The sequence below is a fragment of the Carcharodon carcharias genome, chromosome 5 (genome assembly GCF_017639515.1).
Source record: "Carcharodon carcharias isolate sCarCar2 chromosome 5, sCarCar2.pri, whole genome shotgun sequence".
Lineage (NCBI taxonomy): Eukaryota > Metazoa > Chordata > Chondrichthyes > Lamniformes > Lamnidae > Carcharodon > Carcharodon carcharias.
Window position 1 is genome coordinate 124836686 of NC_054471.1, and position 27094 is coordinate 124863779.

Sequence of the window (27094 nt, forward strand, 5' to 3'; positions counted from 1 at the left end):
TCATTCCAACATAAGATCAGAAGTGGCAATGTTTGCTGATGATTGCATTGTGTTCAGTATCATTCATGGCTCCTCAAGTAATGAAGCATCCCATGCCTGCATTCAGCGAGACCAAGACAATTTTCAGGCTTGGGTGGAAAGTAACATTGACCATCTCCAACAAAAGAAAATTTACCATCTCCCCTTGACCTTCATTGGCATTACCATCTCAGAAACCCCAACATCAAAAGCCTGGGGGTTGCCATTGATAGAAATTGAACTGGACCAGCCATGTAAACACTGTGACTATAAGAGCAAGTAAGAGGCTGGGAATTCTGTGGCAAGTAACTGATCTCCTGACTTCTTGATCAATGACCTTCATTCTAATATAATATCAGAAGTGGCGAATGCTTGTCCATCATCTAAAAGGCATAAGTCAAGAGTGCATTGGAATGCTGTCTAGTCACATGGATGAGGGCCACTCCAACAGCACTCAAGAAACTTTACATCATCCAAGACATAGCAGCCCATTTGGCTGGCACCTCATCCACCACCTTCAACATTCGCTTCCTCCACCACCAAAACACAGTGGCAGCAGTGTGTACCAGATAGAAGATGCACTGCAGCCACTTGCCAAGCCTCCTTCAACAGCACTTTCCAAACCCAAAGTTCCTTCCACCTAGAAGGACAGGGCAGCGGATGTATGGAAATATTACTCTATTACTCTGTTATCATCGTTATGGATCTTGGATGAAGTTATCCTTGGTCAGGATTTATAAGTACTGCTGGAGACAAGGCTGTTGGTAAATTTTACCGTTTACTGAACATTCTACTAACTATATACAGTAAAAGGTTTAGCACGAGGCTCTTCATAGAATTATTTTTTAGCATAATCTGTTGTCTTGTGATCTTACATCGCTGATGATATAGACTGTTCTATTTACATATTTAACATTAAACATTTATATTACATCTCCCCTAAGTCTCTGACTCTATTAAATAAATTATTTATATTATCCTACATCTCACCCCACCACGCACCCCCTGCCCCCCACTGCCCCCTGTCTTCATCCCTGGTTCACAAAGATAAGTATTGTGGTGGTTTCACCAATCTCGTCAACTTCATTCTCCACTCTCTTGGAGGATGTATAGGATTCAAGTTCCCCATGTTCTCTCTCAAACTCTGTAGAATAATGTGTGAATCATCAGAGGTTATGAGTTTTCTGTTCAGGTAGTCTTACTGATCATATTGGTAGTTGGTCATTCCTTTGATGGTTTTCTTCTTGTAGATACAATTGCATTTTTGTTTCTTCTGACTATTCCATTTTTCAGTTTCAACAAGATAAGATCACAGAGGTTTTTAACAAAATTTGGCCTTTGCAATTCTTGTCATGAATCCATACTGAGTCACCTGGTTGGAGTTCTGTTACATACTGCACTCAATGACGTTGATTATAATTTCTGATTTGATTTTTTTATTCATTCATGGGATGTGGGCTTCGCTGGCTGGGCCAGCATTAATTGCCCATCCCTAATTGCCATTGAGAAGGTGGTGGTGAGCTGCCTTCTTGAACCACTGCAGTCCAAGTGGTGTAGGTACACCCACAGTATTGTTAGGAAGGCAGTTCCAGGAATTTGACCGAGCGACAGTGAAGGAACAGCGATATATTTCCAAGTCAGGATGGTCAGTGACTTGGAGGGGAACTTCCAGGTAGCAGTGTTCCCATCTATCTGCTGCTCTTGTCCTTCCAGATGGTAGTGGTCGTGGGTTTGGAAGGTGCTGCCGAAGGAACCTTGGTGAGTTCCTGCAGTGCATTTTGTAGATGGTACACACTGCTGCTAGTGTGCATCAGTGGTGGAGGGAGTAAATGTTTGTGGATGTGCTGCCAACCAAGTGGACTGCTTTGTCCTGTCGATGTCCAGCTTCTTGAATGTTGTGGGAGCTGTATTCACCCAGGTAAGTGGAGAGTATTCCATCACACTCCTGACTTGTGCCTTGTAGATGATGGACAGGCTTTGGGGAGTCAGGAGGTGAGTTACTCATCGCACTATTCCTAGCCTCTGACATGCTCTTGTAGCCACAGTATTTATACGGCTAGTCCAGTTCAGTTTCTGGTCTATGGTAACCCCGAGGATGTTGATAGTGGGGGATTCTGTGATGGTAATGCCATTGAACATCAAGGGTTGATGGTTGGATTCTCTCTTGTTGGAGATGATCATTGCCTGGCACTTGTGTGGCGTGGCAGTTACTTGCTGCTTGTCAGCCCAAGCCTGGATATTGTCCAGGTCTTGCTGCATTTGGACATGAACAGCTTCAGTATCTAAAAAGTTGTGAATGGTGCTGAACATTGTGCAATCATTAGCGAACATCCCCACTTCTGACCTTATGATGGAAGAAAGGATATTGATGAAGCAGCTGAAGATGGTTGGGCCGAGGACAGTGCCTTGAGGAACTCCTGCAGTGATGTCCTGGAGCTAAGATGTTTGACCTCCAACAACCACAACCATCTTCCTTTTTGCTAGGTATGACTCCAACCAGCTGAGAGTTTTCCCCCTGATTCCCATTGACTCCAGTTTTGCTAGGACTCCTTGATGCCACACTCGATCAAATGCTGCCTTGATTTCAAGGGCAGTCACTCTCACCTCACCTCGGGAGTTCGGCTGTTTTGTCTATGTTTGAACCAAGGCTGTAATGAGGTCAGAAGCTGAGTTGTCCTGGTGGAAGCCAAACTGGGCATCAGTGAGCAGGTTATTGCTAAGCAAGTGCAGCTTGATAGTACTGTTGATGTCCCCTTCCATTACTTTACTGATAATCAAGCGTAGACTGATGGGGTGATAATTGGCTAGGTTGGATTTGTCCTGTTTTTTGTATACAGGACATACCTGGGCAATTTTCCAAATAGTCAGGTAGATTCCAGTGTTGTAGCTGTATTAGAACAGCTTGGCTAGGGCTCAGCAAGTTCTGGAACACAAGTCTTCAGTATTATAGCCAGAATATTGTCAGGACCTATAGCTTTTGCAGTATCCAGTGCCTTCAGCCATTTCTTGATATCACATGGTGTGAATCTATTTGGCTGAAGACTGGCATCTGTGATGCTGGGGACCTCCGGAAGAGGATCATCAACTCAGCACTTCTGGCTGAAGATTGTAGTAAATGCTTCAACAATATTTTTTGCACTTATGTGCTGGGCTCCTTATCATTGAGAATGGGGATATTTGTGGTGCCTCCTTCTCCAGTGAGTTGTTTAATTTTCCACCACCATTCACGACTAGAAGTGGCAGAGCTTAGATCTGATCCATTTGTTGTGGGATCACTTAGCTCTGTCTATCACATGCTGCTTATGCTGTTTGGCATGGAAGTAGTCCTTTGTTATAGCTTCACTAGACTAACACCTCATTTTTAGGTATGCCTGGTGCTGCTCCTGACATGACCTCCTGCACTCTTCATTAAACCAGGGTTGATCCCCTGGCTTGATGGTAATGGTAGAGTGGGGAATACGCTGAGCCATGAAGTTACAGATTGTGTTTGAGTACAATTCTGCTGCTGCTGTTGGCCCATAGCACCTCATGGATGCCCAGTCTTGAGTTGTTAGATCTGTTCAAAAGCTATCCCATTTAGCCTGGTGACTAGTGCCACACAACACGGTAGAGGGCATCCTCAATATGAAGGTGGGACTTCGTCTCCACAATGACTGTGCAGTGGTCACTCTTACCAATACTGTCATGGACAGATGCATCTGCGACAGGCAGGTTGGTGAGGATGAGGTAAAGTCTGCTTTTCCCTCTTATTGGTTCCCCACCACCTGCCGCAGACCCAGTATAGCAGCTATGTCCTTTAGGACTCGGCCAGCTTGGTCAGTAGCAGTACTACTGAGCCACTCCTGGTGATGGACATTGATGTCCCCCACCCAGAGTACATTCTGCACCCTTCCCACCCTCAATGCTTCCTCCATGTGGTGTTCAACATGGAAGAGCACTGATTCATCAGCTGATAGGGGGTGGTAATCAGTAGGTTTCCTTGCCCATGTTTGACTTACTGCCATGAGACTTCATGGGATCCGTCTTCATGTTAACTACTCCCAGGGCAACTTCCTCCCAATTGTATAGCACTCTGCCGCCACCCCTGCTGGGCCTGTCCAGCTGGTGGGACAGGACATAACCAGGGATTGTAATGGCGGTGTCTGGGACATTATCTGTAAGGTCTGATTCCGTGAGGATGACTATGTCAAGCTTTTGCTTGGCTAGTCTGTGAGACAGCTCTTCCAATTTTGGCACTAGCCCCCAGAGGTTAGTAAGGAGGACTTTGCAGGGTCAACAGGGCTGAGTTTGTCGTTGTCATTTCCGGTGCCTAGGTCAATACCAGGTGGTCTGTTCAGTTTCATTCCTTTTTTGTGACTTTGTAGCGGCTTGCTAGTATCATTTCAGAGGCATTTAAGAGTCAACCGCATTGATGCAGGTCCAGAGTCACATGTAGGCCAGACCAGACCAGGTAAGGATGACTAATTTCCTTCCCTGAAGGACATTAGTGAACCAGATGGGTCTTTACAACAATCAACAATGGTTCCATGGTCATCATTAGACTTTGAGATCCCTGGCCACCAGATGGAATCTTGCTTTCTTGCACAATATTTTGCAATGCCTAGGTGCCTCTGCTGTATCCTCTGAAGGACCTTGAGTTTGAGGACTCTAGGTATGACCAATCTCTCATCCTAAATCAGAAAATCATCCACAACACTGAGATGTCTTCATTCTCGAAGTATTGTTTCAGGATGAAATTGCTTGGAACATATTCTGGACATCCATTTATGAAGTATTCCCAAATTTTAGGTCATTCTTCATCTGCCTTTTGTGCTCTTCAAATTCATTTAACCTCTGTGTTATTGCGGGTAGAAATTTTGTGGTCACTGAGGTATAGAACTCTACATCTTCGATGAAATTTAAGTCCACCTGTTCAGGGTCTTCAAAGTGAGTGCATGACGATGCATCTGATGTTTGTTGTTTTCCTTGGACATACTGATTTGTGGTATCAAATCTCATGAGTCTCAGCCAAAATCTTTGGACTTTTGGTGGCACCTTGGCTAATCCTTTAGTATTTAATAAGGTAGCCAATAGTTTGTGGTCTATCTCAATGGTAAGCTTTAGGCTTAAGATGTAGTCAGCAAACTCCTCATGTAGCTGCTAATGCCTCTTTTCCGATTACAGCATATCCTGGTTCCATTTCAGTCCCTGATTGAGATGCATAGTATACTGGTCTGCTTGTTCCATCTTTCTGGATTTGAAAGAGTGCTGCTCCCTTCCCGGTCAATGATCCATCTGCTGCAACTACTGTGGGCAGTTCCAACCTATATAATGTCAATATGTCTAGTAAAATGAGTATCTCTTATATCTTTTGGAAAGTGATTTATTGATGTTCTCCCAAACACCATGCTTGGTCTTGCCTAAGCAATTGTCACAATGATTCATTTACATTTGCCAGATTAGGTAGGACCTTTCCTACTTGATTGACCATCCCCTTAAAACTCTGAAGCTCTGTAACATTGCGAGGTGGTGAAATATCTTTGCTTGCCTTGGTCTTTTGGAGATCAGCCCTGATGCCTGACCTGTGAATGATGTGTCTGAGAAATGAAATAGTTGGTGGTGAGAACCCACGCTTATTATTAGAGCCAGTCCTGCTTCTTGCAAGCGTTCCAGCACCGCTCTCATTCTTGCATCATGATCTAATATAGTGGACCTGTGGATCAGGATGTCATACATGTGGCAAATGACTCCTTCTAAACCCTCTAAAATACCCATCATCGTCTCCTGAAAAATCTCTGGTGCCGATGTAATTACAAAGGGTAGTCGACTGAAGCAATATCTCCCAAACAGTGTGATGAATGAAGTCAGTAGTTTGGATTTCTCGCCCAAATGTTGTTGTTACCAAAACCAACTGTTTCCATCCAGTTTTGTAAACATTGTGCTTTTTGCTAGCTTTGCCAGACTCTTATGCACAGGTGTCATTGGGTGGATCTCCCTTTCTAATGCTTTGTTTAACTGTGTGAGGTCAACACAGATTCATTTTGAGACATTTGGTATCGGTGCTGGAACCATACCTCAACATCAACATCAACATTGTAGGTTTGGTTACCAGTGAGATGACTGCCTGACACAGCATTGGCTCCATTCTTTGTTTCACCTTCTGTAAAGGTGAGTGTGGAGCTTTCCTTGGTCAACAAGCACGTGGATTTTGTATCCGGTCTCAATGTGATGTGATCAGCTGGTTCCAGTTTCTCCAGATCTCTAAATAAGTTTGGAAATTCTGCCCTGAATTCTTACAATTTGTCTTGGTTTCCCGATTTGTCTACTTTATAGATGAGTTGTAGATCTGTGCAAGCATTTCAGCTAAACAGTGAACACTCATGGTTTTGGATTGGATACAAAGTTTCTGTGATTGCTCTTCCTTTTACTGCAGTTTAGCAGTCAGCTTCTCTTGATCCTCAGTTGAATAATCCTGGACCGTGGAATTGTATGATCGATGGCTAGAGGAAGTTTTACTTTAGTGACTGGCCTGTGTCTGAAAGAATGGAAACTCCTGCTCTAGGGTCTGATTTGAAGTTTGTTTTATGTCCATTGACCATAATTTCTGCACTCCAATAGTTCCATTAGATCCTGTAATTTCTCCCAAGTATGGCACTTCATTGTCTTTTTCATCTTCAATTTCTTGAATGCTTCATGTTTTTATTGGTTTCTCCTTTGATTTCTGTGTTATGAGCTTTTTGCTGTGGCATACAGATTTGAAATGTCCTCTCCTCTTACAGGAATTGGACTCCACATTTTAGGTGGTGCATTCTTTATGCCGATGCAGCCTTTTCCCGCCACAGGGAGAACGCTGAGTATAGGTGACTCTTCACTCTTTCCTTGTTTTGGATTAAATGTACTGCTCCTTCTGCGCCCTACAAACTGCACTGTGTCAGCTGTTTTTCTACACAAGATCTCTTTGTTGCCTCAAATAAATATATGATTTTGCTTTCTCACTTTTGCCTGCCTTGTTAACTGCACAGCCTTCGCTAGCAGCAAATCCTCCTTCAACTGCAGAAAATCTGATAAAGTCTCCTCTAAGACTCCTACAACAATGTAACCCTGAGTTAATTTGTCTCTCATGGCTCCATATTTGTAATTCTCAGCTAGTCAATATAAATCATTAATGAAGGAATTTATACTCTCTCTCGTGTTTTGGGTACAGCTATTGAACTTTGCCGTTTCTATGATGGTTTTCCTTCTAAGGCTGAAATATGGTTCAAAGGCTTTTGTTGTTGTACTATGCTGATAGTGCTGATATCCCACTGCTGCCAACTATGTTATAATATGGTGTGCAGTGGTATCTCAAAGGTATGATCTTGAGACTTGTATATTTAAACATGAACCATTTATTGTTAACATTTAACTATTTACAGATCCCAGGTTACTATTATGCATGATGCTGTTATCTTCATGCAGGCTAGTTCCAGAGTGCTCTCCCTAGACTGTTCTCTCAGTCTATTACCATGTACCTCTATGCATCATAACATGGGTGCTGCTATTCTCTAGTTCCATGTTAACCCATGCTCTGCCAAGCACCTTTACATTACAATGGCATGCAGGCACATAATATAACATCATACAACTTTCTTCTCGAAAGAAGACTTTCCTTTCCAACGCAGTATAACTACTTGTAATACAATCTTTATTCACTATCCCTGCTCCCCCATCTCAAGCCTCTGACTTTATAAATTCAGATGGTCTTGAGGCTTGACAAATCTTCCACACCTTGGTCTGTCACATTTGGAGGAAGGGTAGTGGTACTCTGTGTTTCTCGTACTTGGTTATCTCCATTTGATTCACTTTTTCCACTCTTTTCGAGGTGCGTTTCTCTTTATTAAGAACCTGTATGCTTTTTCTGGACAGTGGGTAAGTCCCATTCCTTCCAAGGGGAATATGCACTCCGTCCATTCCTAGGGTGGATTCAAATTTTCTTTTTCCATGGTGTCTGCCATGTTCTTGCTGGACCTTGACGTTTTGCAAATGGAACCTTCGTTTCCATTTGATTCACAATCTCAGCCAAACGTTTGTTCACTGTTTTATTTTCAAATGGATTTGCCATCTTATGAATTTTTTCCTTTAGCTTAGCTTTTTTTTCTTCTATTGCCTTATGCTTCCGTGTTGGATTTACATTTTCCGATCTCATTTCTGTCTTTTCTTTCTTTGTCTGCAACAGAATTTTGTCCTTGTCCTTTATGTTGTTTTCACTCTTGGCCAGGTCTGTCTCCGGTGAAGTCGGAACTTGTTTCAGTTCTGTAATTGTGCTACTCATGGATTCATTATCCACTTGCAGCTTGGAATGTTCAACAACTTTTCCTTTCATGCCTTCTCTTTTCCATTCAACTGCTTCTTCATTCTTCAGTCTCTTCCTTGCAACTTTTGGCTTCCTCCTAGAATATTGAACATTGCTGGGTTTTTTCTACCAACTGGTTCTTCAGTTTGTTCAGAGTGACGTTAAATTCATTTTCCTTCTCCATAATTTTCCAGAAGAATAAACTTTGACCTAAGGGATTAAGGGTCATTATCGCCTCCTGGTATCTTTGTTTCATCTTTGAAATTTGTTTGTTTAGAACAGTTTAATTCATTGAAGACTTCAGTTTATCGTCCACTTTTAAAGGCATATACTCAGCTTGAATCTTGCCCTTCAAATCTTCTAGTTCAGCTCTAATGCAAACATTTCCCTGTAGAACAGCTTCAATTACTTTTTGCACAGTTTGCTTCTTTTGAGTTACCTCAGACAGCTTTCCTTCATGCACAACCATCTGCTCACTCCATACTGCCATCTGTGTACCTTGTTCTGGGTTTGTTTGACTCCCTCTCTATGGGGTTTTCTCTTGCTCTTGCTCTGAAGACTTTTGTTGGCCTCACTCTGGTGTCTTGCTGTCTTCTCTCTGAGGTCTTTTGTTGCCCTCTCTCTTCGGTATTTTGTTACCCTTGGCACTTTATTGCGAGTTGCCCTTAGCAGAGTTGCCATCTCTCTTGGGCCTCTTGTTGCCCTCAGCAGAGTTGCCCTCTCTTTGGGGTCTCTTGTTGCCCTCGGTAGAGTTGTCCTCTCTCTAGGGTCTCTTGTTGTCCTCAGCAGAGTTCCCCTTTCTTTTGGGCCTCTTGTTCGGCTCAGCAGGTTTCCCTCTTTCTGGGGTCTCTTTTTGCCCTCTATGATAATCTAAGGTGCAATACACCTTTAAGAGAATGTGAGCAAAATGACCTCATGACTGTATTACCCAATGTTTGTGTAGCACAAGCTACAATGTTAATGAGTAGTTTAGAGTAGGGTCTGTTTGGAGAAGCACACATCATGTTAGTTCTCTGTTACCTGTGTAAATAAATAGCATGTGCTTCACCTTATATTGGTCTTTGTGCCTGCAGTATATTGTTGCCAACCCACCCGCTGGTAGATAGGTGTGTAACCGTGTTGGTGAGCAAAGCGACCCAATAGAAGAATATAACATCCTCAGTGGAGTTGCTCTTTCCCTGAAGTCTCTTGTTGCCCTCAGCGGAGTTGCCTTCTTACTGAGGTCTCTTGTTGCCCCTGGTGGAGTTGTTTTTTTTCTGGGCTTTCTTGTTGCCCTCAGCAGATTTTCCTTCTCTTTGGGGTCTCTTGTTGCCCTCCGTAGAGTTGCCGTCTCTCTGGGGTCTCTTGTTATCCTTGGCGCTTTATTGGAAGTTTGCAAGACCTTTCTTGTGTCTGGTGTAGCAATTTCCTCATCCAAAATGCACCTGCCTCTTCTAATTTTCTGCCCATGGCCATTTGGTTTTTCTTTTAGTAACAGTTAAGTGTCATTACTGCTTTAAGACTATCAGTGCAGTAACCATTTTTTTACTCAGGCTGTCTCTGCTGCTGCCAGTTTCTCTGTCTCTGTGTTTTCCCAATTTTGGTAGGCTCTCAGTGATTGTGGGGCTTCTTTCGCTAAACTTTTTAAAATCCAAGGTAGGAACATTTTGTTTCTCTGCGCTTCTTTCCTTTTTCTTTCTCTTCAGGACCTTTGAACTTTGGGAGTTTCGGTGGGTGTGCTTTATTTTTAAACTTAAAGCTACAGCACTTCTTTCTGTCACCTCGGCTAGTCATGGAGGGAGTTTTTTAAACTCTGCAGCCTTTTCCTTTTTTTTATTGTGCCCCTGCAGGTTTCTCTCGACTTTGCCAGTCGATTTTTTTTTTTAACTTCAGTGCAGTATGGCTACCACTGCTGCAATCTGCTGAGCCCTGGGACCGCCACCTATTCTATGATGCAAGTACAACTTCTTCTTTATCACTTTACTCACCATCTCGTCAACTGTGTCCTTCAGGTTTTTGTAATTATCTGTAATGGACTTCCGCTCAATCCAAGTCTGTAGTGAAGCTTCTTTAACTTTTTCTTCAAGTTACCTTCTTGGGTCCATGTCTCTCTAGTTAAGCTTCAGTTGCTTGTAGTTTTCATACCTTGGGATGCTATTCTGGGTTCATGCATTTAGCTGCCACATTTCATATCACCGCATATCACCATGTCGGATTATGGTACTATCTCTGATTTGATATCTTTTAGAAGCTCCCACGGCTGCCAACCATGTTGTAACATGGTCTACCTTGGCGTCTCAAGGATGAGATCTTGAAACTTGTATATTTAATCATGAACCATTTATTGTTAACGTTTAACCAGTTACAGATCCCAGGTTACTGTCATGCATGGTGCTGTTACCTCCATGCAGGTTGGTTCCAGAGTGTTCTCTCTAGACTGTTTTGTCAGTCTATTAACATGCATCTCTATACATTATACCATGGGTGGTGCTTTTCTCCAGTCCCACATTAATCCTTGCTCTGCTGAGCATCTTTCCTGCTGGAGTTTTCTGAGGATGTAGCTAGCAGAATAGATAAAGAAGAACCAGTGAATGTGGTGCATTTGGATTTTCAGAAAGCTTTTGATGAAGTTCCACATAAGAGGTTAGTGTGCAAAATTAAAGCACCATGGAATTGGGGTAATATATTGGCATGAATTGATAATTATTTGGCAGACAGGAAACAGAAAGTATGAATAAATGGGTCTTTTTCAGAATGGCAGGCGGTGACTAGTGGGGTACTTGCAGGGATCAATGCTTGGGCCCCAGCTATTCACAATTAATATCAATGGTTTGGATGAGAGAACCAAATGTAATCTTTCCAAGTTTGCTGATGACACAAAACTAGGTGGGAATGTGAGTAGTGAAGACGATGTAAAGAGGCTTCAAGGCAATTGAGACAAGTTGAGCCAGTGGGCAAACACATGGCAGATGCAGTATAACATGGATAAGTGTGAAGTTATCCATTTTTGTAGGAAAAACAGAATGGCAGAGTATTATTTAAATGGCAATAGATTGGGAAATGTTGATGTATAAAGGGTCCTGGGTGTCCTTGTACGCCAATCGCTGAAAGCAAGCATGCAGAAGCATGAAGCAGTTAAGAAGGCAAGTGGCAAGTTGGCTTTTGTTGCAAGAGGACTTGAGTACAGGAGCAAGGATGTCTTACTGCAGCTATACAGTGAGACCACGCCTGGAGTATTGTGTGCAGTTTTGGTCTCCTTACCTAAGAAAGGATATTACTAGATTTCCAGCATCCGCAGTATTTTGCTTTTATGCTTGCTATAGGGGGATTGTGGCGAAGGTTCACCAGACTAATTCCTGAGATGACAGGATTGTCATATGAGGAGAGATTGAGCCGACTAGGCCTGTATTCTAAGTTTAGAAGAATGAGAGGGGATCTCACTGCAATACATAAAACTCTGACAGGGCTGGGTGGACTGGATGCAGGGATGATATTTCCTCTGGGACAATGCAGCAAGCCAAGGACAGACATGTGGGCAAGAGAGCGGGGTGGAGTGTTAAAATGGCAAGTGACAGGGAGGTCTGGGTAATGCTTGCGGACAGACTAAAGGTGTTCTGCAAAGCGGTCACCCAGTCTGCATTTGGTCTCTCCAATGTAGAGGAAACTGCATTGGGAGCAACGAACGCAGTAGACTAAGTTGGGGGAAATGCAAATGAAATGCTGCATTTCACTTGCATTTCCCTCAACTTAATCTATTGCATTCGTTGCTCCCAATGCGGTTTTCTCTACATTGGAGAAACCAACCGCAGACTGGGTGACCGCTTTGCAGAACACCTTCGGTCTGTCCGCAAGAATGACCCAGACCTCCCTGTCGCTTGCCATTTTAACACTCCACCCTGCTCTCTTGCCACATGTCTGTCCTTGGCTTGCTGCATTGTTCCAGTGTAGCCCAACGCAAACTGGAGGAACAGCACCTCATCTTCCGACTAGGCACTTTACAGCCTTCCAGACTGAATATTGAGTTCAACAACTTTAGATCTTAAACTCACTCCTCCATCCCCACCCTCTTTCCGTTTCATCCCCCTCCATTTTGTTTTTTCCAATAATTTATATAGATTTTTCTTTTCCCACCTATTTCCATTATTTTTAAATCTATACCTTTTATGCTCTTTTAGTCTTATTTCACCCCACCCCCACTAGAGCTATCTGTACCTTACGTGTCCTGCTATCCATTCTTACTTAGCACATTCTTTTAGATAATATCACCACCTTCAACACCTCTTTGTTCTTTTGTCTGTGACATCTTTTGGTTATCTGGTCCTCTATCACTGCTTGCTTGTCCCTACAATCACCACCACCTCCCCCCTCCACTTCTCCCCCCACTCCCCCACCTTAAACCAGCTTATATTTCACCCTCTCCTATTTTTACTTAGTTCTGTTGAAGGGTCAAGAGAGTCGAAACATCAACTTTGTTCTTCTCCGCCGATGCTGCCAGACCTGCTGAGTTTTTCCAGGTATTTCTGTTTTTGTTTTGGATTTCCAGCATCCGCAGTTTTTTTTTCTCTATGCTATTTCCTCTGCCTGGCATGGGTGGAGGGGTCTAGGACAAGGGGTCACAATCTCCGGATACAGGATAGACCATTTAGGACTGAGATGAGGAGAAACTTCTTCATTCAGAGGGTGATGAATCTGTGGAATTCTCTACCACAGAAGGCTGTGTCTAAATAGAGTTAAGTAGGAAATAGATTTCTAGACACTAAAGGCATCAAGGGGTATGGGGGGAGAGCAGGAGTATGGTGTTTATATGGAGAATCAACCATGATCATACTGAAAAGCGAAGCTGGGTCGAAGGGCCAAATGACCTACTCCTGCTTCTATTTTCTATATTTCTATGGAGAGGACTTTCCCCTCGTCAAGTAGGTGTGGCGGGTGGGCCTGAGAAAGTCCGTGAGACTGACTGCCGCCCGCGATCAGGCTCTGACTGCAATTTCAGGCTGGCTGGCCAATTAACAGCCAGCCAGCATGAAAGACGTGCTAAAAGCCTCAGCGCTGCCGGGTTGGGGGTCTGAAGGAGGGCGAATGCTGAGGTGTATGCATACATGGGAGAGCGCACATTGACAGCTCCCTGAAGGCATAAAGCTGCCTCAGGGTGCTGACGAATGTTAAAATGAAAAATAAGCTTTTTACGTATGAGATAAACATGTCCCCAGATGTGATTCAGTCACATGTAAAAAAGGATGTTAAAATGTTTTTATTGTTTTTTCAGTAAGCATTGGAAACCTCATCCTGCCTGTGGATGAGATTTCATTGAAAATGAATAGGCCGTCTGGCCTATTTGTCCATCCTCCAACCGAATGGTTAAGTAGGCAGCGAAAAATGCAGCTTAATTAATTACTTAAGGGCCTTAACAAGGCTCTTAACTGTCGGTGAGCGTGCTGCCATCTTTCGCGCATGCCTGCCAACCAAAAGATCGCAAGAGCGCGCAATGACATCAGGACGCTTGCCCGACGTTGTCACGCACTATTTCACTCCCATTCAAGTTGGCCCACGGGATGAAAAATTCTGCCCTATGTTTCTACAAAGACATGCAGGCACATCACACATGTCGTTGTCTCTTCTTTTCTGCCCTGTCTGACCATTATATCCTCTGCACTATTGTCTATGGCATATGGAAGGGTACTGACCTGTTCCTTGCTAGGCTTCTCTGCAGTCCTGAAGCAGTTCTGCACCAGGTAAACCTATGACTCCAGTTCTGCCATTTCTTGGGTTGATCCAGGACTTCCTCGTGGTCAAAGCTTGCTAGTAAGGGTAAGGTTTTTCTCCATGGCTTTTCTTCACTCTAGCCTTTCTTTAAAGTCAAATTTTTAAGACCCATTTTTGAGGCAAAAAGCTAAGGGGTCAGATCTTTGCACAGGTATTGTTTTCAAGGGACTTACTATCAACTAAAACACATCAGTTCAGCACACCTAACATGGCTCTCAAAAGAATCCACAAGGTGATGGGGAGGGGTGCCAATACCAGCCATTTATTGTATCTCTCTCTCTCTCTCTCTCTCTGTTTTTATTAAGGACCCTCCCCTAACCCCCACACCCCTGGAGAGGAAGCAGCAGCATCGGCTGGACCTGCGGTTTCAATGCTGCTTGGGGCTCAGGGAAGGGAATGGCCACACTATTGAAAAATTTCACGCTGATGGTTCCCAGCCCTTGACCCAAGCCTTGGTGCAGGGGGATTGCACTGAGCTGGCATTTACAAGGGCTCAATTTGCAAAGCCTGAGCCTCCCCTCCCCTCTCCAGGAAGACTGAGGGTGATGATTGATAACACAAGAAAACAGGGGTTCGTTTATTTAAAGTTTGTAGAGATGTATTACTGAGAGGCAAACTTTATTTAAAGCTGTTGGATTAGCTGCCTGCTTCTAGCAAGGCTGCAATACAACCCCCAGGCTAGGAAAGCTCGACCCCTTTATGAGTTTCCTTGAGCTCGGTGTTGATTGGCTATTCTGACCATGTGACCCTTACTCAGTAGGCCTGGCCTTAAAGCAACAATCACCACAAGTGATTGGAAGTTGGTCCCTACATCCTGTTTCCATATGCGCTATTTATTACTCTTCTCCAATCCCCCCAAAAATCAAAATCAATCCAAATTTTTCCTGCCTTAATTGACATCTATGAACTGAATGAATTATTGTATGTGTAATGAGTAATGAATTGAGGTTTTTGATATGATTGTAGAGATTATACTTTGATTCTGAAATTTTTGGCCTTTGATCCCTGAAAAAGTTGGGTTGACTTTCACATGAGGTTTATGAAAAACTATGGGCAGAATTTTTAGCTTGGTGTGGGGGTGGGGGGAGAGGTGGCATGCGCCCAGCCTGCTCAAGCGTAAAATGATACATGTTGACTTTGGGCGAGCGTCCTGACGTCAGTGGGCAGTCGTGCGATTTTTCGGTCGGTAAGAGCACGCCATAGTCAGCGGCGCCCCTGCCAACAATTAAAAGGCCTGTTAAGGCCATTAACATGGTTATTAACTTAAATTTTTCGCTGTCCATCCAACCTAATGGTTGACAGAGAGTTAGATCGGTTTTTACAAGGAAGAATATTAAAGGCAATGGGAGACAAATAGTAAGTTGTAGTTAGGCCAGTAATTGGAGGTTTGTAAGGATCAGCATTGCAGTACTTGGCTAGAATATTTCACTTGGAAAAGAGTGAAAGAATTATGGGGTTCAGCAACCAAACAAATTGATGTTTTAATAGGACATTGTATGGAATTAAAAGTTACAGCCAAATTACTTGCTGACAATTACAATAAAGGACAAGGCAGTCCAACCAGTCCATCCCTGCAGACATGGTGCAGCCTATATGATCCATCAGCACAGTCCTGCAATCTCTGAGGAGAACCAAAAGAAATGAAAGAAAACCAGAGGCCTATCTAGAAACGAGTTCTGAGAAATTCATCTCTGATTGTTACCCCACCCCCAAAACTGATAAAGTAAGCTCCTCCAGGAGACTGTGCGAAATGATAACCCTAATTACTGCCAATCCCAACTACACTCCATAATTCTAGTCTTCCAATCACAGGAAAGAAAAGGCCAGAGCTGATAAAGAGAACGCAGACTCAGGAGTAACTCAGGAGCAGTGAATGTAGAAGCTGTAGAAGAGGAAAATGAATGCAAAAGGCAGCTATCTAGTGAAGTCTAAGAATATGTTCCAATCGCAGAAACATTGGATTTTCAGCAATATTTGGAATTTCAGACATTTTGGAACTTTTTAAAGCAAAAATAATTTCTCCTGGATGGGTTTCAGATATTTTGGGCTAAGTTTTATGGATCCCCAGGGGTGGGATAGCAGGCAAGGGTGTGGGTGGGGGAGCCTTACAGCTGTTAAATGGCCAAGAGGACTCCACTCTCAGCATAAAATTCATAAAATAGGAAAGTAAAGGTAGCGTGGAGCCTCATTACGACTATACAGGATTTGTTTCCTTTCAGCCTCTAACCCTCCCCATTTTTAAAAAATCTCCCCACTCACCTCTTTGACCAAATGTCTATATATAATCTATCATTTCTGACTCAGCAAATGTTTTCCTTAAATCTATTTTTGAAGTGCCTTGGGCTATTTCTTATGTTAAAGGTGCCACCTAAATGCAATTAGTTATTAGCCAGAGGAAATGAGATACTTGACTCCCATAAGAAACAGACCCAAATTTTTGCTCCCCAGTTGGGTGCACAAAGACAGGACAGTTCCTGTCTATGAACCTGACCTTTAAAAATGGCTGCCCGGACAGCAGATTTGTGGTCTGGGCGACAGGCTGGATTAGAAGAAGGGGCAGGCAACCTGGGATGAACTGAGGAGGATGCCAGGTTTGAAGGCAGCTGGTTGGAATGCCTGCCTCAGGGCTCCAGCACAGTGTTCAAAGTTTAAAAATTAAGATTAAAATATGAAACATCCTTCCAACCATCAGTCCTCACCCTATCAGCACATCCCCGCACATTCACCATACACCCATCCATGCCAAATCATGCCACCTCTTGACCCCCCCACCCACATCCCCATAACGCCAATATGCTCCACGCCAACCTATGCCCCCCATGGCCACTGTTTTTTATCCGTTCATGGGATGTGGATGTCGCTGGCTAGGCAGAATTTATTGCCCATTTCTAATTACCCTTGAGAAGGTGGTGGTGAGCTGCCTTCTTGAACTGCTGCAGTCCATGTAGTGTAGGCACACCCACAGTGCTATTAGGGAGGGAGTTCCAGGATTTTAACCCAGCGACAGTGAAGTAACAGCGATATATTTCCAAGTCATGATGTTGTGTGGCTTGGAGGGGAACTTGCAGATGGTGGTGTTCCCGTTTATCTGCTGCCCATGTCCTTCTAGTTGGTAGGGCTTGCGAGTTTGGAAGGTGCTGTTGAAGATGGTTAGATTCTCTTTATTCTCTATCCTTTATTATGAAAGGGATTGAACATAAAAGTAAGGATGTCATTCTTCAATTATACAGGGCATTGGTGAGACTGCATCTCGAATACTGTGTGCAGTTTTGGTCTCCTTATTTAAGTAAAGATGTAAATGCATTGGAGGCATTTCAAAGGAGGTTTACTAGGTTGATACTTGGAATGAATGTGTTGTCTTATTAGGAAAGGTTGGACAGACTGGGCTTGTTTCCACGGGAGCTTAGAAGACTGCGGGGTGATTTGATTGAAGTCTACAAGATCCTGAACGGCCTTGACAAGGTGGACATCGAAAGGATGTTTCCTCTTGTGGGTGGGTCCAGAGTTAGGGGACACTGTTTTAAAATTAGGGGTCGCCCTTTTAGGACAGAGATGAGGAGAAATTTTTTCTCTCAGAGGGTTGTGCAACTTTGGAATTCTCTGCCTCAGAAGGTGGTGGAGGCGGGGTCATTGAATATTTTTAAGGCAGAGATAGATAGATTCTTGTTCAGCAAGGAAATCAAAGGTTATTGGGGCTGGATGGGAATGTGGAAATCTAAACACAAGAAGATCAGCCATGATCTAATTGAATGGCGGAGCAGGCTTGAGGGGCTGAGTGGTCTACTCCTGTTCCTTTTTCTTATGTTCCCTTGTTGGAGATGGTCATTGCCTTGCACTTGTGTGGCATGAATGCTACTTGCCACTTGTCAGCGCAAGCCTGAATGTTGGCCTAATCTTGCTGCATATGGGAACGGACTGCTTCAGTATCTAAGGAGTTGCAAGTGGTGCTGAGCTTTGTACAATCATCAGCAAACATCCCCACTTCCACCTTTATGATGGAGGGAATGACATTGATGAAGCAGCTGAAGATGGTTGGGCCTAGGACACTACCCTGAGGAACTCCTGCACTGATGTCCTGGGACTGAGATGACTGACCTCCAACAACCACAACCATCTTCCTTTGTGCTAGGCATGACTCCAACCAGTGGAGAATTTCAACCTTATTCTCAACTCCAGATTTGCTAGGGCTGCTTGATACCAGTCTCAGTCAAATGCTGCCTTGATGTCTAGGCAGTCACTTTCACCTCACCCCGGGGGTTCAGTTCTTATGTCCATGGTTGAACCAAGACTGTAATGAAATAATGAGGTCAGGAGCTGGGTGGCCCTGGCAGAACCCAAACTGAGCTTCAGTGAGCAGGTTATTACTAAGTAAGTGCCACTTGATAGCACGGTCAACGACACCTTCCATCACTTTATTGATGATTGAGAATAGACTGATGGGGCGGCAATTGGCCTTGTTGGATTTGTCCTGTTTTTTGTGTACAGGACATACCTGGACAAATTTCCACAGGTACTGGAACAGCTTGGCTAGGAGTGCGCCAAGTTCTGGAGCACAAGCCTTCAGTACTATGGCCAGAATATTGACAGAGCCCATAGCCTTTCCAGCACCTTCAGTCATTTCTTGATATCACATGGAGTTAATCGAATTGGCTGAAGGCTGGCATCTATGATGCTGGGGACCTCAGCAGGGCGCCAAATGGATCATCCACTCAGTGCTTCTGACTGAAAAGTGTTGCAACTGCTTCAGCTTTGTTCTTTGCACTGATGTTCTGGGCTCATTGAGGATGGAGATATTCATGGAGCCTCCTGATCCTGCTAGTTGTTTAATCATCCATCACCATTCATGACTGAATGAGGCAGGACTGCAGAGCTTCGATCTGATCCATTGGTTGTGGGATCGCTTAGCTCTCTCCATCACTTGCTGCTTAATGTTAAGTAGTTCAGTGCTATAGCTTCACCAGGTTAACTCCTCATTTTTAGGTATGCCTTGTGCTGCTCCTGGCATGCCCCTGCACTCTTCATTGAACCAGGATTGACCCCCTAGCTTGATGGTAATGGTGGAGTGGGGGTTATGCCAGGCCATGAGGTTACAGATAGTGTTTGAGTACAATTCTGCTGCTGTGGATGGCCCGCAGCACCATATGGATGCCCAGTTTTGAGTTGCTAGGTCTGTTTGAAATCTATCCCATTTAGCATGGCTGTAGTGCCTCACCACACGATGGAGAGTATCCTCAATGTTAAGATGGAACTTAGCCTCACAAGGACTGTGGTCATTCCTACCTATACTGTCATGACATATGCCTCAGCAACAGATAGATTGGTGAGGATGAGATCAAGTAACTTTTCCCTCTAGTTGGTTCCCTCACCACCCAGAGAACACCTTCTGGCCTTGCCACCCTCAGTGCTTCCTCCAAGTGGTGTTCAATATGGAAAAGTACTGATTCATCAGCTGAGGATGGGGGCAGATTAGGTGGTAACCATTGGGATGTTTCCTTGCCCATGTTTGACCTGATGCCATCAGACTTTATGGAGTCAATGTTGAAGACTCCCAGGGTAACTCCCTCCCAAATGTATACCACTATGCCAGGAATGGGGATGGTTGTGTCTGGGACATTGTTTGTAAGGTATGATGAGGTGAGTATGACTGTGTCATGTTGTTGCTTCCCTAGTCTGTCTGTCCCAGTTACTACATTTACACTCTTTCAACTAAATAAACCCTTTTAACAACAAACATTTCATTCAAGTACACAATCCCTTATAACAACATGCATTGGCATTCATATTCCCACATCAAAGAATCTATAATCACTTGTGACTGTCAAACTGTGAAATAGCAGGTACTCTACAGTCAAGCTCTCCCAATTTATAGCCCCTTTGGCAACCTATGCCCCTCCACCCATCCCAATGGCCCTTTATAGCCCCTATGCCAACATAATGGCAACGCATACCAACCATGCTCCCCAACCATAACCCTTTGCCCTTCCACCCACCATGTCAACTCACCCTGTATCCACCATGGGCAGACCTTAGGATCCATGAAGAGATGAGATAAAATAAAGTTCCAAGTATCTTTTTCAGACTTCACTATATTGAAAAAAGCACACTCATTCATAAAAACCCAGTTACTCTATTTATATTCCTTCAACTAAATGAAGCCTTATAACAATAAACATTTAATTCAAGTGCACAAACCCTTACAACAACAAGCATTGGAATTCATAGTTTTTTTTATTAATTCATGGGATGTGGGCTTTACTGGCTGGGCCAGCATTTATTGCCCAACCCTAGTTGCCCTTGAGAAGATGGTGGTGAACCACTGCAGTACATGTGGTGTGGGTACACCCACAGTGCTGTCAGGGAGGGAGTCCCAGGATTTTGACCCAGCTACAGTAAAGGAACAGCGATATATTTCCAAGTCAGGATGGTGAATGACTTGGAGGGGAACTTCCAGGTGGTGGTTTCCCATCTATCTGCTGCCCTTGGCCTTCTAGATGTTAGTGTTCATGAGTTTGGAAGGTGCTGTCGAAGGAGCCTTGGTGAATTCCTGCAGTGCATCTTGTAGAAGTTACACACTGCTGCTGCTATGCGTTGGTGGTGGAGGGAGTGAATGTTTGTGGATGTGGTACCAATCAAGCAGGCTCCATTTGTCCTGGATGGTGTCAAGCTTTTTGAGTGTTGTGCGAGCTGCACTCATCCAGGCAAGTGGGGAGTATTCCACCACACTCCCATCTTGTGCCTTGTAGATGATAGACATGCTTTGGGGAGTCAGGAGGTGGGTTACTTATTGCATTATTCCTAGCCTCTGTCCTGGTCTTGTAGCCACAGTATTTACATAGCTAGTCCAGTTCAATTTCTAGTCAATGATAACCCCCAGGATGTTGATAGTGGGGGATTCACTGATGGTAATGCCATTAAACATCAAAGGGCGATGGTTGGATTCTCTCTGGTTGGAGATGGTCATTACCTTACACTTGAGTGGTGTGAATGTTACTTGCCACTTGTCAGCCCAAGCCTGAATGTTGTCCAGGTCTTGCTGCTTTTGGACATAGACTGCTTCAATATCTGAGCTGTCGCGAATGGTGCTGAACATTGTGCAATCGTCAGCAAACTGAAGCTAAGATGACTGACCTCCAACAACTACAACCATCATCCTTTGTGCTAGGTATGACTCCAATCAGCGGCGAGTTTTCCCCATGATTCCCATAGTCCCACATCAAAGAGTCTATAATCATTTGTAGCTGTCAAACTGTGAAATAGCAGGGACCCTACTGTGATAATGATGGTTGTGAAATCAGTCATGCAGTGCTAATCCAGTAATGGAAGCCCTGAGCCTTAAGTCAATAGAAAAAGCTATTTTTTTAAATTCATTTCAAAGGTTTAAAGTGCAGGACTTTTAAATGCCTTGGCAGCTTGACAGCTTCTTTTGATAGTTGCCTTTGACAGGTGCTTCTGACAGTTGATTTTGACAGGTCTATTGAAAGTTCCAATGTGTTTGACATAACGCACAACAGTTCTTCCTTTTGGCTACAACCCTGCTTGTTCAACAAAATGAGATGGAACTTATAGTTTATGTGGGGTTTGAGGTTGCTCAAAGCATTATTCGAATGAACCCTCCCTCTCAATCTGGCTGCTGGATAGCTTGAATGCTGGGCTGTAAGCTGGAAGACTTCAATTTGATTCCTGACCATATTCATTCAGCCTTTCATCTTTTTGAAAAGGATAGATGAATATTTTAGGATTTGGGAGCAAGCAGGAAGCTGAAGGGGTTACCTGTATTTCTTGGTGTACCACCTTCAGACAAGAAGTGAGTCAGCACCTCATGCTGGTAGTAACAAAGTAAGACACACTTAATTCCTTTCTCATTCTGTTGCCTGCAGAAATGATTAGCCTCTGGCCATTTTATCTGATCCTTTTCCACTTGTGGTTAAACCAATACTGCTCACATCAGCGTCACAGTCTACCAAAGCTGTTCACCGTCATGGAGGTGAATGTGAAATAGTGGAGCTGTCTTCTGCTTCCAGCTTCCAAAGCTGAGTTGTACAAAGCAAGACATGACATCATAACCAGCGCAGATCATTAACATTATTGAGGCAGACACTTCATCAAACACTGAGGCATCTGCCCCTGCCAGGTTACCACCAAAAGAACACTCACCTGATTTGAAGGATATAGTGCTGTTTGCTATTAGCACAAAAGTCTTGCTGCCAATCCTGAACCAGAAGTATTTAGTCTGTCAGCATTATTAAGGACTGGTCTGAGTGTTAGGAACAGGAGTAGCTTATCCAGCCTCTTGAGCCTGATCTGCATCTCAAATCCATTGATTCACCTTTGCTTCTTATCCCTCGATACCCTTAACAAAAAAATCTGTGGATCTCAGTCTTGAAGGCTCCAAGTGTCCCAACATCTGCCTTTTGGGGCAGAGAATTTCAGATTTCTACTATTCTTTGTGTGAACAAGTGCTCCTGACTAACGGAGCTGTAATTTTAAGTTTATGTATTCTGGTTCTTGATTCACCCGCCAGAAGAAATGATTTATCTGTATCTACCTATCAGATAAATTTAACATTTTAGACACCTCGATCAAATCACCCTGAAATCTTCTATGCTCAAGGAATACATACCAAGCTTATGTAATATAAGCTCATAATTTAAACTCCTAAACCCCAGTATCTTTCTGGTTGGTGGGGGGTGCAGTACCCAAACTAACTCAGCCACATGGTGGTGACTGGGTATAAAAATTACCAAAAGTCTGAATCAGGGCCCCATTGAGCTGCAATTTTTGTTTATTTTTTTTGCAATGTGTTAAACAGAAACTTTAAATTTAATCACATCTGTTTTACATGAGCTTTGCCTCACACAGATGTGCCTTCTTAAAAAGTTTTAAACAGAGCTATCGCATCATTTTATCCAAAAGTAAAACATAGGACTCTATAATATTAATAACGTGCAGAAAATTACCTATAGCCTTAGATTTTTTGTGCTGTACTGGAGTTTGTACAACAAAGAGAAGCAAAAATAGATTGATACTGAATGGTACTATCCCTTAGGTTGTTTAATCGATAGTCTAGGTTCAATTGTTCTGAAATTGATGTATCATGTTTTTATTCTGCATATTGTCATTTTGTTGCCAGTAGCAACATGAAAGATTTATAGATTTTTGTGTTCAGCAAGTTAGTATAAAATAAGTTAGCGACAAGATATTTATGAGCAATGTCTGTCTCTGGGAGGTTTGTGCTGCTTGCACATTCTCCATAAGAAGTACCATCATCACTGGCACTTTTATCATTTATACACGCAGATAACTTCTGGTATTTTGATCTTAAGGTGCCTGGAGGGTTGTAAATGTTGTTCTCCCTGCCTTTTTATATTAGGCAGTCTAAGAAAAAATCTGCTGATTGTTTACATGATAATGTTTAAGCCACAAGATATTCTGCAAGAAGGTGGACAAATTTTATGGTATTATTTTAAAAGAGATCAAAATGACTGTTAGTAGTATCAGCAGACAAAAACTTAACAGGTTTGACTATTTTAATCGAAGAATTGATTCATTTAAACAGAAGCAATTAACACCTAGGTTAAAATAGTGGACATGGGAATGTTAAATGAACAGGTCAAGTGTTTGTCCGCTTTCAACAACAGTTATTTCTAGGTTCTCAGTGTTATAAACTAGAAACGAGGGTTTGGTGATGTAAGCAGACAAATATGCAACATGTTCATATGATATTCCTCTGTGCTGATTGTTGAAGGTGCTATCTTTCAGATGACATGTTTAAGTCTGCCTTTCTGGTATAATTCAAAGAACAGGAGGGAAGTTTTCCAAGTGTTTTGCTCAAGGAACCAAAAAATAGAGTGATTGTTTATTAATTTCTTTTCTGTTTATGGGATGAGACATGAATAAGCTTTTCATCTTACATTCATCAGGACACTTGCAAGAATACCAATACAGGAGGGTAAACAACAAATTATATTGTACATGCAAGAGAGTGCTGATTGGCTGGCAAGTGGCATTGCCATGGAGAATCCGCCACTGATGATGGATGACAGTTATCTGCCAAGCATTGCCTGAAATTTAAACCAAGCAGCTTGACCTTGATTGGTCATGGCATTGCTCTGAGGAATGAGTCAGAAAATGGCCATCACTTATTTTCTTTAGCTGAAACAGGTGCAATGTGTGTACATGTTCTTTCTGTCTGGAAAGAACAGAGCCCTGTGTTTTAATATATGTAGCTTCCAATACACACAAGTACACCACACTGAGAGCCCGACTGATGATCTTAAATTGTTGTCAGTGTAATTCTTAACACACTGAGGATTATTTAGGAAATGTCCAATCGTGGACTCACATCTAATATTTGACATTGTGTTTTGAGTTTTGCAAGCACAGGCTGGTTGGGTATGGTCTATACCCAGCTCTTTGCAACAAGCAGCTGGTACATGTGGTTTGATACGATCCACCAGTCTTTGCGACATACAGCCTACACACCTAGTATCACACTAGTACTGAAATTCATATACCACATTACTCATTTTTGTGATAGGCAGGACGTCTTTTTGGCTTGACGGCAGCATCCTGTTAGTGGCGAATACCACTTGTGTTGCTACTGCATAGTAGCAGCGTGAAACAGCTAGCTTCACCTGTTTCTCAAATTTTTGAGATACCTTGCCCTTTCTGGGTAATCTGAGGTAGACTGGGCACTTTTCAGGGCCAAAAGTGACAGCCTTAGTCCTGTTCATGAGTTTGCATGCTATACAGAGTGAAATGATCTGATCAGGGTAGCCATTATCCTGCAGGATGACTATGATGCCTATTTCAGCATCAAGCTTGCATGGTGAGCAAATGGCTCGGGCCCTATTTACAAGGTTGCCGACGAAACCAATCTTATAGCATGTGGAACGGTAAGAGTCCCAATGTGTATATTGACTAGTGAAGGTAGGCTTGGGGTAAACTGTGGTAGAGAATCCCCCAGCAGATTTCTCAACTAGTACATCAAGGAGGAAAAGGAGTTCATTTGACTGCTCCATTTCAAAGGTAAATTTGAGCACAGGATGGAGCCCATTAAGACATGTAAGGAAATTGTTACATGTAGCTGCGGATTTAAATATAGCAAACGTATCATCCACTCATTGGAAATATGGGAGTGGCAGGAGGTTAGGTGTCATTCCATCAATATCACATTTCTCATGAAACCCAACAACGATGTTTGCAGGAGCTGCCTAGAGGGATCCCATGGCAATACAATCTATTTGGGTATACATGGTGTCATTAAATTGAACTCAACTGTGCGAGTTGCCAAGTTCATTGAGTGCTGATTCATGTAATGGTGGCGGTCTAGATCGCTATACTATAGTGTTACAGCACAAACATCTATGACTTCCTTAAGTGAAACATTGGTGAATAGGTTAGCAAAGTCAAATGAGCATATGGAGACGGCATTGCTATCGACATGCAAGTCCTATGTGGCTTTCACAAATGTGAAGGAGACCTTCACCATGTATGTGGAAAACTTGGACAAAACTGGCACTAAAATTCACCCAACCATTTGGCCAATTCATGGGGCAGGATTTTCCCCTCGGCTATTTGGGGACGGGGCCCGCTCAGCGAGGGGAAAATGACACGGGATGACGTTGGGAGGAATCCCCAACATCATCCCGGTCCCTTCAAATTTTTAGGAAGGTGGGAAAACAGCGAAATCAGCTGTCCACTTGCTGACCTGTCAACGGCCAACTGAGGCCATTGACAGGCTTGTTAAGATAATTAAAGACCTGCCCGTCCAAGCTTAAGGCTGGTGGGCAGGCCAGGAGCCCCAGCAGACTCCAGATTATTCATGAAACTTCATCCACTAGAGGGATGAAGTTTCATGTCCGTTTTTTAAATATTTACAAAATTTTATGTGTTTTTATTAACATTTCCCATCTTGTGTGGCATAGCGCTTCCTGTCGGGCAGCCTTAATTGGCCTGCCCACTCAAAATGGCGGCAGGCCCTGTTTCGATGGCAGGGGTCGGCTGACTGCCCAGCGCCGAGCCGGTGGGGCCCGCACACTATCCGAGGACAAAATTCTGCCCGTGGTGTACTGATCCAGTCATAGATAAGATAAAGAGACATCACTTGTGTGTGTCTTAGCCAGCCCATATGCACGTGTGTACTGGAAGAACAAGTGCATATATTGCGCCTGTTTCAGCTAAACAAAATAAGTGACAGCCATTCACTGACTCATTCCTCAGGGCAATGCCTTGACCAATCAGGTTCAAGTTGCCTGGCTTAAATTTCAAACAATGCTTGGCAGTTACCTGTCAGTCACCATCAGTGGTGCAGTCTCCATGGCAATGCCACTTGCCAACCAATCAGCACTCTCTTCACATAGTATCAATTGTTGTTTTCCCTATTATATTGTTATTCTTGCGAGTGTCCTAATGAATGCAAGATGAAAAGCTTAGACATGTCTCTTTTTCAGCAATACTCAAGCTCTGCACTGCAGAACGACAATCTTCTCTCTGTGCATTCAAGGGATGTAGGTGTCATTGGCAAGGCCAGCATTTATTGCCATTCCCTAATTGTCCTTAAGAAGGTAATGGTGGTAAGCTGCCTTCTTGAAGTGCTTCAGTGTGTGTGGCATTGATGTATCCATAGTGCTGTTAGAGAGGGAGTTCCAGGATTTGCAGTGGGATGCAGGCGCTGATAGGCACATGGGAGTATGATGCCATGGCAATGATAGAGAACTGGCTCAAAAAAGGGCAGGACTGGGTGCAAAGTATTCCTGGATAATAGATGTTCAGGAAAAATAGTGAAGGAAATAAAGAACAAAGGTGACAGTATTAATTAAGAGAATATTACATGTTAGAGAGAAAGGGTGTCCTACAGAGGTAAATGGCAAAATCCTGTGTCAGAGTTAAGAAGAAATGGAGGTACCATTATGCTACTGCTTATATTCCATAGGCCACTCACTAGTGGGAATGATTTAGAGGAGCAAACTTGCAAGGAAATTACAGAGAACTGCAAAATCTATAGAGTAGTTATAATGAGGA